The sequence below is a fragment of the Clupea harengus genome, chromosome 26, assembly GCF_900700415.2.
Source record: "Clupea harengus chromosome 26, Ch_v2.0.2, whole genome shotgun sequence".
Classification (NCBI taxonomy): domain Eukaryota; kingdom Metazoa; phylum Chordata; class Actinopteri; order Clupeiformes; family Clupeidae; genus Clupea; species Clupea harengus.
The window spans coordinates 6,039,067-6,047,828 of NC_045177.1; the positions used below are offsets into that span (position 1 = coordinate 6,039,067).

Genomic DNA, 8,762 nt, shown 5'->3' on the forward strand with positions numbered 1-8,762 from the left:
ATCATTCAGCACTTGTATATGTACCAAATTAATGTAGTCATATTAAATATGTAGTCAAATTAAAGAATATACTGGATTGACCTACCACAAAAAGTTTAAAGAGAGTCACAAGCTGATCGCTCACAGCGTCTATAACACAGACATGGGGAGAGGGAGGTGTAGACCTCACATCAGACGTCACTTACCAGCTGTTGAGCCATTGAATTTAGGAGACTCTGCACATCCTGCACCCACATCTGCAGAAAGACAGATTAGATTAGATTAGGTGGGATGTGTGGACATGCGTGACAAACCATTCATTCATTCAGCTTGAAAGAGTATAACTGTGAACCACTTTCGCTGCACTTATATAAAGTAGCTTATGCACTGGAATTCACAGTAGGGGGTAGTAAGTCCTTCCTTCAGTTATGTAAAACATTTACCATCACTGTTTCCTCACCCCCAGCACTAAGACACTCATTCTCATTCAGCCAATGCATCCCAGCTTTCTCTGTTGAATGCCATTACATTACAGCAAAGTGAATTTGAGACTGAATTTACATTTACATTTACATATAGTCATTTAGCAGACGCTTTTGTCCAAAGCGACGTACGTACAAGGGAGAGAACAGTCAAGCTACGAGCCATAGAGACCTAGTGTAACAATATATACTACTTTACATAAGAAATAGAAAAACGAAATAGAAAAGAAAAAAAAAGAAGCGCAGGAATGTGCACTGCTGTAAGTGCAAGTTAAGCACTAGCCGAAGTGCCAGTTAGGAAGGGAGGTGCTCTCTGAAGAGTTGGGTCTTCAAGAGCTTCTTAAGGCTACATGGCTCTAAACCAGACAGGCAGGACACAATGTGTGCAGGTTGCTGTTGAGTGTGGTGGATAGAGAAGCCAGAGCAGAGGCTCCTGGGGCTCCTGCTGTGCGGGCCGCCTCACCCCGTGGCTCTGTCTCTTCTCCATGCTCCAGTCCCTCACGTCCCTCCAGTGTGTGGGCAGGCTGACGCGCGCCAGCCTACTGGCCTCCGCCTCCTTCTGTCCCCTCATCCCGTCCCCTCCTGTGTCTCTCTCTCGTCTGTCTCTCTTTTATTTTTTCTCCGCTTCTTCGGCGCCCGACCCTGCGTTCCTTGCGTCCCTGTCCTGTCTCTCTGACTGATCGGAGGCTCTTTGGAGATCAGTGTCCCCTCGGTTTCCGTGGGGACCGGCAGGCTCTTTGTGAAGGTAATCTAATAAGTGACATAGACACCCGTAGACGCCGTGGTCATCAGATGGTGCTTAGATACCGGGCGTAAATGAGACGGTCGCTGTGTTGCGATTACTGCTGCTTACTAATGGAGATGCCACTGGCCACTGAGCTGTTACACTCACAGAGCTCTAACACACAGGGTAGTCGACCTTGGCATTTCTCAACCAGGTTACATTTCTTCAAACAATGTCTTCTAACACTAAAATGTTTCAAATTTGTTTGAAATTCAGTCAATATCAATGTTTTTTTCCCCCTCACTGTGTACCTCAGTATTATGATTTATAATGTTCAATTGTGTCTTAGGGGGTCAGAACACAGACCACTGTTACAGCTAATTCATACACTGGCAGTTGGTGTTTAGGATAGAACAGGATTCAGAAGGATGTTTCGACAAGCAAGGTGCCAGATCCTGGCAAACAGGATTACTTGTGAGTCATCGTCCACCCCGGCTCTCGCTGTCTGTAGGGATGTTCGTCTGATTTGTTCTTCTGTAGCTTCCTTGGGTGCATCTAAGCTTAGAGAAGTCATTGTCACGGCTATCAGTACTATTGATAAGACCTTCTTGCCTGGTAAACTGATACCGTGGCGCTTACAGTTTTGGTTTTTGCCATGCGTATGGTGGCTTTTGATGTATATGAAGTTGCTATTACAGAGGTGGAGAAAATAGAGGAGAGACCGTGTGCTAATACTGGCTAGTACCACTAGGGGGAGCTTCAGAGTCTGTTCCCTGACCAGTCAATGTGTTCCGTGACCAGTCAATGTGTTGTTACTGTTGCTCAGACTGACCCCCCCCCCCCCCCCCCCCTCCGAATAAACCTAGACCAAACACATGCTTTATTTTATCATAAAATCGCCACATAAAGTTTAATATATCATTACATGTGTTACATAATTCTGGCCTAAAAGACTGTAAATGAGTAAATGACTGAAGCTAACTTCCCCTGCTGTGCGAGGAGGTTATTTTGGGTCGGTACAGACACTCACTCTGAACGCCTCTCATAGAAGTGACTGGAGCCAGGCCAGAGCCTCTCTAGACGAGCCAGATGACCCAATGCTGATCCTGCACAGTTTCCCCATGAACCAAACTATTCATCCAAATGGGCTAATTACACAAGCATTGGCAACCACGGTGACAGCAGCAGGTTATAGCTGAGAAGGATGGCCCTTATGTTTTACTGCTAAGAAGAGTGCTGTTAGTGTGCCTCATTAATGACAGTGTAGGTTGTTGGTCAGTTCCCACTGCTAACTCCAGACACAACAGCTTTAATGAAAGTAAAAGTCTCCCAAATCCTTTGATGGCCGTGTTATACCCCAAAAAGCATTTAATCCTGCTCTCCTGGCCCGCCTCATGACATCCCTCTCCATCTTAAGCTAATAGCCACATGCTGCGCTTTCTTCCCTCTATGACACTCATCCCAGTTATACAAGTAACACAGCTAACAAAAATGACACTATGATGGGGGGGGGGGGGGGGGACGACGACGACGACGACGACATGCTGAATTAGAGGGGGGGGGGGTCTAATGTGTTAAAAGAGAGCCAATCAGATTACTGAACGTTCTGTTTATTTCCACCATTACTATAGCAATAGCTTCTTAGCTAAATTTGGGGCGTGCACAGTAAACAAATCATCTTATTTGATCGACAACTTAGTCTTTATTTATGTTTTTTTTATGTCAGATTCCAGGTATGTAGGTCTGTTTGACCATTCTATGTGGAGTTATGAGGCTCTCCCCATTAATGTAGATAGGAGTCTGATCTTCTTTGCCCAAAATAGCTGCCCAGGGGCGTTGCCAAGATAGCTACTGAGTGACGTGACTTACCTATGAGGACTTTTCCTAGCACTACATGTTTTTTTTAAATTTGAGTGCCTGAGTGTGCTATTTTGTGCCCATCCAGTCACACACATTTCTTCCCTAATGCGCTTAACTTCAGAATGAGGGCGGGCTCATGAAAACGTCCCGATTTATTTAAAATAGAAGTAAACTGACTCACAAACTGACCTCCTTTATTTTCTGCCTCGTTTATTTTCTGCCTCGTTTATTTTCTGCTGAAAACGTGGGAATATGGACTTTCGAATTAACTTTATGAATGTCAAGCAAGCGGAGAACTGTTTTACAAATAACCTCAAATGAAAACATTCGTTTTTCTATCTGCAAATTAACCAAATTACACATTCGAAAGGCCAGTTTATAAAGGCGTGTTTGAGTTGTTGAGATTCATGATTTAAAAACTCACTGTTGAGATCATGTTGCATAGCCTATTATTAAACCCTCAACAGTAATCAGATAATCAAACACCTCGCCACCGATGACTGAGACTAATATATGCATATACCGGCTACCCGCTGACACGAGGCAGATGTAAGGACAGATAGAACACTAATTATTCTGATGAGGACTAGCAGAGAATGTGGATGATTACTGTGGTTCAAAAGTTGTTCCTCCAGACGTCTGCACAAGTGTTAACCAATGTAATTTTCTGTTTAACAATGTAGCTTAATATAACATAATGTAATGTTACCTTATATTACATTGTAATGGAAAAAAAAATTGCCTAATGTTATTTCAGTAGTTTCAAACCAAAATGTGACTCTCGAATATTGTGAATTGTGAATAATAATGTACAAATAATGTGCAATGACGTCAGAAATAGGCCTTCAAATACAATATGGTGTTTTGCCTAGTAGTGGTGCATGACTTAATAAAGGCCTCAAGGGCAGAATAGGTGTAAATGGTGTTTACGTAAGAAACACCCTGAAGCATAAGAAGCGTGTAACTGCGTTCATGATGTGCAAATCACAGATTTAAGTAGAGAACAGAATATGTGTAGGCTGAAAAGTGCATAGCAGCACGTTTTTTTTGTACTTACACGCATGGGAGAAATGTGGCTCCAAGTGAACATGTGGGTCTGTAGGAGTTGGGAAGTAGGATACATTCGAGTGGATACTCCGAACAGCTGACACCACAAATATTCACTTAAACCACCAATAACGTTTGACTAATGCCGCGCTCTTAGCTGCGGCTCTCCTAAGCTTACTCTTACCGCTTTCTTGATCTTGACTATTTGGGGTAAGAACAGCTGCCATAAAGCCAGCAGAGTTTGTTTTTGGCTAAATTAACATCTGTTTGCCAACAGATCCTGGCAAAACAAACAAATGTCAGCTTAAATCAGCTTTACATTCTGTGCCTGAAGACGTGTACTTGTGGGCCCAGGAAATGTGGACAAAATTACTTTTGTCAACAAAACAAACGTTCAGCCTTTTGTCCATAAGATGTAAAGCAATAATGGCATTCAGTCCATTTGGCAAACAAAATGAAGTGTTGCCTTTCTGTGAAATTGCTCGACTTTTGTATTTTTGTGGACCAATTGCATCACAGTGTAGCATCGTGTGACAAATGGCTCCTCATATGTTTAAACCGGAACTCAGCCATGTTTTTGTTTTGTTTTTACAGGAAGCAGATCAAACTGCAGATCCAATACTTTTCCCAACAAACTACAAATCCCACCATTCTGCCAGTCATCGGTCGAACACCAACGGCCAACATGGAAGTCTCTCTGAATGAAATTGTTTACTAAACGACTACAATGAACCAGCCCACAAAAAAACCTACCCATTGCAATGGATGGAGTAAGGACACCTGCCTCTGAACCCTGTATGTGTTGCTCTGAAGTCTTTTTTTTCCTCTAAAGCCACACTGTGGAGGATCTACGGAGAGGCACTGAACATGAGGGACTGATGGAGCTATTCTGGGCCCGCTGAAGGGATGAGGAGACGGAGGGAGCGCACTGTCTTTGAACTGCTGGAGCTGTTTGAAAAATAATGAGCTGCTTTGTGGGCTTGTAAGGCCGAGGCCCTCACCTTTCTTCCCCTACTCTGTATTCAGCCACCTCCAGCCTTCTACCTGGGTGTCTCTGCGTGTTCAGCTGGCTGGCTCCAATGGACCTGCCCATAAATAGGAGTACAGTTTCTTTTAAACCCATTTTAGAACATCTGAGTCTGAGTTGAAGTGTCTTAAATCTTGACTTTCAGTCTGATCCTGTGACTCAAAATAGCACCTACGAAAACCAGAATATTTCCTTCCCTTCTTCAGTGAAAAATTATAAAATATATGTAAACAGATACTATGCTACTATGTTTATTGTTGTCAGGGATCCAGGTGACTTATGGTGCCTGCTGAGGCTAACGCCAAGATCTCACAATGACCCTTTATAAGGGTTGGTTCTCATGCCGACACACACATGGCGGCGTCTTTACAGTCTGGCTCTTTATTCCCGGGCTCATGTGGCTTGTGCCAGTGCTTTCTAGAGACCAGCCGCAGGCTAACACTGTCACTGTGCCCCGGCGGGTGGGGGGGCTACATGTTGGAAGATCACCATGGAAACAAAATGAATGATGGGAGACAGGAGAGTTATTAGACCCAGCATAGGCTGCTTGTTTTTTCCACGGAGTGAAAAGAAATGCAGCATCCCCTACTTGTCCCCTGCCCTAGGGTCGAAAGGCATGGGATTTAGGGCTGAGGACAGGAAATACCCATGCATCAGTTTGTTTGTCCTACGCAAAATGCAACTTTTGGTGCCTTGCCCCCCCTTTAAATCGATCCTACCTTCCGTTTGCTGTTGCCCCCAGCGATGCATGAGGCACGGTCATTTCTGGGCAGTTGACGCCTGGCTGCTTGGCATGTGTTCTGGGTCTTCTTCGCCGGGGTCACCGGATTGCCTGTTTTGTTGGGGGGCGGGATGGAGGGAGTGTTGGTCAGGGAGAGAGAGGGAATACAAAAAAGAGAGAGAGAGAAAAAAAAAGACACAGAATGAGATGGACAGACACGGATGTCATTATACGTTAGTCCATGAGGGCCAGGATCACCCTGCGAGGGGCTGGGCTGGAATTGCTCTCATCCGTACGGGTAATCTCGGAGGGGCTTCCTCGCCATCGGGGGGGGGGGGGGGTGACGATCCGAGCGCTGACATGTTTGTCTTTTGTTTGTGTGCGCGGGGGTGGGGTGAGTCGGGGTGGGGGTCGGGGGGAGGGTTGGGGTAGTTCTTGATTCTCTGCTCGGTCTGTCAAGTATCCACTAAAGGCTTACATAATGCAAACATTACCCTATTTCAGCTGCTCCCGCCCACCTCCCTGCTTTGGCCCTGTTTATTCAGTTCTTGGTAAACACATTTTTCTTGTCTTTCGTTTTGTCTTTTGTCATTTTGATGCATCGGCACGAGCACCGAGACCACTTGTCCCCTTTCCACTTGTGAGAGGTGACAGGACAGATTTACTTTTTTAAGGGGGGCCAAAACATTGTCAGCTGAAAAAAATGTGTTGCAGTGAAGAAATCCCACTGTTCTTGGCTTCCTCTGCCTTCAAACCATCCTCAATTCACCTTCCTTCTTAGGGATTCTTTTCTTCCAGAAAAAAACAGAATGTGCTGGATGCCGTCCTAGTCCATAGCCTGGGGCTGTTGATGGGCTTTTTGTAGAAGGGTCCTCTTCCAACAGATTGAAGAAATTCATCTTCCACCGCTCCTTCAGTCTGAAACACATATGCCTCTCCATTTCAGAGCTGCCCCCGCAAGATAAATGGACTCTCCTCCGAGGACATTTTTGGACTCTTGTCACAGCAGCATTGTGTCCCTGAAACATTGTTCTTGTAAATGTTGAAATACATGTCTGAAACTGTACTCATTACATGACACCAATACCAGAACCAGAAATTGATTAATGATATCTCTGTGAGCCCAGAAGGATATAAATAACATCTGTGCTTTGAGTCTCACTCCCGCCACCCATCACAAGTTGTGTGACACAGGATATGTTCCACCAAGCATCCAGCCTGGCAAACACGCCCAAGAGCCCAAGAGCCCAAGAGCCCAAGAGCCAAGCTCAAACGGGCAGGTTGGGGAGGGAGGGTTTGGCATGTGGCTCGTCTCGTGTCTTTACCTGTCCAGTCGGGCCCGATCCGTCTCTGGTGGCCCCATCAGGCTCTGGTGGCTAGCTAATCCCTCAAAGGGCTGTTCTGCATTCCAGAAATATCATCACAAACCCAGGCTGTGCCCGGGGTGCCCTCCTCTCTCACTGTTTTTCAACCCTTGCCACTGACATATGGCCAAAACGCACACATGTGTTTGTGTGTGTGCGTGTGCGTGTGCGTGTGCGTGTGCGTGTGCGTGTGCGTGTGCGTGTGCGTGTGCGTGTGCGTGTGCGTGTGTGTGTGTGTGTGTGTGCGCGTGTGTGTGTGTGTGCGTGTGCGCGTGTGTGTGTCTGTGTCTGTGTGTGTGTGTGTGTCTGTGTGTGTGTGTGTGTGTGTGTGTGTGTGTGTGTGTGTGTGTGTGTGTGTGTGTGCGTGTGTGTGTGTGTGTGTGTGTGCGTGTGTGCGTGTGTGTGTCTGTGTCTGTGTCTGTGTGTGTGTGTGTGTGTGTGTGTGTGTGTGTGTGTAACAGTGTCCTTAAATAAGGACCAGAGGTGTTGTTTATTCCGCCCCCATAGTCCTCCATTGAAAATACCTTTTCAAAACAGTCAGCTGCAGTTCTCACCATAATAATAAATCACCCATCTATGCTAATTGCATCCACATTTCTGGAGGAGAGTTTGCCATTATCAAAGAGTATTGGATTTTTCAAACAACACAGCTGGGTCTTTTCGGTTGACTTCCATGTAGCATTCAGCAATATCGAGTGACACTGGCATTTACAAAAAGTGCTCAAACCGTAAAGGAAGCATAGAAGAGCTGTGCATCTCCGGGCCAGGCCGGCGCTGGTGGCATTATCCTAATTATACATGATGATAGAAATGCGGATTAGTCAATAACTTCCAGGCAAAAGAGAACCACTGGTGACATTCTACTGAATATCCTGCTTGATATTCCAACCCCATGCAGGGTTCTATTTCCACCCACTGAGGAGCTAGCTTGGCTTGGCAAGCGTTCACAGAGAATTCACAAACCTGTAACTTTTCTTTTTCTTCTGTCATTAGCACCGTCCTACACAGTTACATTAACTGAGAGGACGCTTTGTCATTATATGTAGAACTCTAACAACTAGTCACTATTCTTTCCATTAGTCAGGATTAAAACAAAAAATCTAGCATAGACATTCACATATTCAGACAGATTTGCAGTTGGGGGGTAAAATCAAGCAAATGATAATACAAAATTGAATTCTTTCCATCAAAATGTTTTCTAGCAATAAAAACCTCAATGTGTGAAAGAGCAGAGGGCATGAGTTAACATTGAGGGCATATGGTGTATGGCTTTACCAATGAGCTAGGTTCAGCAGCAGACATAAGGTAGTATGGGAGTTATACACATATACTGAGCACCTCAAAGCATGGTAATACCCTAGCTTGGCTTGAGTGAAGATTAGCATGGTTGCTGCTGCAGCCGTGTACTCACGGCCTGACTTTGTTGTTGAAGTGCCGTCGTACAAGTAGGGCCACGGTGGTGAGGACCATCATAGTGGTGCACATGGTCTTCGGTCCTCCCCCGCCGGCGATCCAGGCTGTCGGCGAGCTTCACCACCAAAGGTCCATGGCTCCCGCT

The 8,762-nt window shown here is 45.5% G+C and overlaps 1 long non-coding RNA gene across 1 annotated transcript in view; it reads right to left on the reverse strand.

Moving 5' to 3' along the window:
* LOC116219907 overlaps window positions 1-8,762 on the reverse strand; it is a 9,761-nt gene extending 999 nt beyond the window's left edge. Inside the window, exons 1-3 of the long non-coding RNA XR_004163350.2 lie at window positions 8,616-8,762; window positions 5,839-5,951; window positions 186-236 (exon numbers count right to left, since the gene is read on the reverse strand). This is a non-coding gene — a long non-coding RNA (uncharacterized LOC116219907). The remainder of the gene's footprint in view (window positions 1-185; window positions 237-5,838; window positions 5,952-8,615) is intronic.